Genomic DNA, 2,500 nt, shown 5'->3' with positions numbered 1-2,500 from the left:
AGTGGCCTCGCACACTCGCCCTGCACGCTTCCCTTGCACGCAGCCTTGCACACTAGCCTCGCATGCGAGCCTTGCACCCTAGCCATGCAAACTAGCCTTGCACGGTAGCCATGCACACAAGCCGTGCACATTAGCCATGCGCACAAGCCCCGCACACTAGCCTTGCGCACAACCCTTGCACACAAGCCATGCACTCGAGCAATGCACACAAGCCTTGCACTCAAGCAATGCACACAAGCCCTGGACACTAGCCTTGCACACGGGCCTGGCACACAAGCCTTGGGCACTAGCCTTGCGCACTAGCGTTCCACATGAGCCTTGCACACTAGCCTTGGACACTAGCCTTGCACACAGGCCTTGCACACTAGGCATGCTTGGGCGAGCTGATCCCGCATCAAGTCGACGGGTCTAGGCATTCTTGGGCGCAGATCCCGCATCGTCTCGTCGCGTCTGGGCGCAAACACGTCGCGTCTCGTTGCGTCTTCAGAAGTCGTCGCTAACAGCACCTTTGGTTGCCACTGGTGGTTAGGCTGGTTGGTTGCGCAAACCCTATAGGAGGGTGGCATGCTGGTGGGCGTTTTTGCCCGGATAGGCACTAGAATGTGCAGATTTTGGGCGTTTTTGCCTGGATAGGCTAAGGAATGGGCATGCTTTGGGCGTTTTTGCCCGGATAGGCACCGGAATGCTTGGCCTTGGCTTGTCCTAGCAAGGCATTGCTGGGTTGGGCTCCCTTGGCCTTTTGGGCGCCTTGGACGATGTCTTGCGAAGACCATGGGCACAAGGCCATGGCATATGGTGAGGAAAGGACCACGGTTGCCAAGGTTAGGCACCGGAATGCTTGGCCTTGGCTTGCCAAAGCAGGGCATTGCTGGGTTGGGCTCCCTTGGCCTTCCGGGCGCCTTGGACACTGTCTTGGGAAGACCATGGGCACAAGGCCATGGCATATGGTGGGGAATGGACCACGGTTGCCAAGGCTAGGCATATAGAGAGGAATTGCATTTTTGCCCGGATAGGCACCGGAATGCTTGGCCTTGGCTTGCCATAGCAGGGCATTGCTGGGTTGGGCTCCCTTGGCCTTCCGGGGGCCTTGGACGCTGTCTTGGGAAGACCATGGGCACAAGGCCATGGCATATAGTGAGGAATGGACCACGGTTGGCAAGGCTAGGCATATAGAGAGGAATGGACCACGGTTGCCAAGGTTGCGCAAGTTTTGGGCATTTTTTGCCCGGATATGCCCAAGTATGCCCCGATAGGCCCGTTACGCCCCGGTATGAACGCGTATGCCCGGATAGACTCGGTATGCCTTGGGATACATGCGTATGCCCCGATAGGCTTGGTACGCCCCGATATGCGCACGTGTGCCCCAGTAGGGCTCGGTATGCCCCGGTATGTACGCGTGTGCCCCGATAGGCCCGGTATGCCCCGATATGCACACGTGTGCCCCAATAGGGGTCGGTATGCCCCGGTAGGTACGCGTGTGCCCCGTAATGCACGTTTCGCAGATCTCCCCGCATGTCCCGCCCCTATATGTAATACTTACTTACTTACTTACTTTCTTTCTTGCTTGCTTGCTTGCTTGCAATGGTTGGGAGTGCCCGGCATGCCCCGCTGCAGAGACCAAGGGCGCAATGACTTGGCACCGCGGATGCCGGGACTCCGGCACTTCCCGTGGCACTGATGGTTGGTTCCAAAGACAAAAGGCCGTGCAAGGCCACCGCACCGCGGATGATTTTGCTCGTGCTGGCGCCGTTGTGTGGCCAAAGAACATGCGCGAATGCTCGTGTCGGAAGGGTTGGTGTCCTGGCCCCGCGGGTGTCACGAATGCTCGGTTGCGAAGACCATGGGACCAGAGCCATGGCACGTCGGATGATGGCTCCAGCTGGCGCCCCGGCACTTTCTGTGGCATTGATGCTCGGTTTCAAAGACAAACGTGCGCAGGGCCAGGGGACCGCGGATGACTGCTCGTGCTGGCCCCGTTGGGCGGCATTGATGGTCGGTTGCAAAGAAAATGCGCGATTGCTCGTGTCGGGGCCTGGCAAGCCAAGGCCAAGCGAGCCATGGCAACGCGGATGATGGCTCCAGCTGGCGCCCCGGCACTTTCTGTGGCATTGATGCTCGGTTTCGAAGACAAACGTGCGCAGGGCCAGGGGACCGCGGAGGACTGCTCGTGCTGGCCCCGTTGGGCGGCATTGATGGTGTGTTGCAGAGAGCATGTGCGATTGCAAGTGTCGGCCGGGTTTGGGTTCCCTTGGGCTTTCGGGTGCCTTGGACGCTGTCTTGCGAAGACCATGGGCACAAGGCCCCGTCCTGGCCCCTTGTTCGATTCGCTCTCGTCTTGCGCTTGCTTCCAAGGTCCTCCATGACCTTCCCCATGGCCTTGCTAGATCCCCCCCATGACGCATGACCTCTGTCCGTTGATTGGTTTTGAGTGCACACCATGCCCGGCTTGGCACCGTGTTGTCGCGTGAGTGGCATTTGGATCGTGCATGCTGGTGGGCTA

Source organism: Tasmannia lanceolata, unplaced genomic scaffold (assembly GCF_043159265.1).
Source record: "Tasmannia lanceolata isolate RefF3 unplaced genomic scaffold, GAP_Taslan_0.1 ptg000064l, whole genome shotgun sequence".
In the NCBI taxonomy this organism is placed as follows: Eukaryota; Viridiplantae; Streptophyta; class Magnoliopsida; order Canellales; family Winteraceae; genus Tasmannia; species Tasmannia lanceolata.
Note: the sequence above shows the minus strand (reverse complement) of the source record.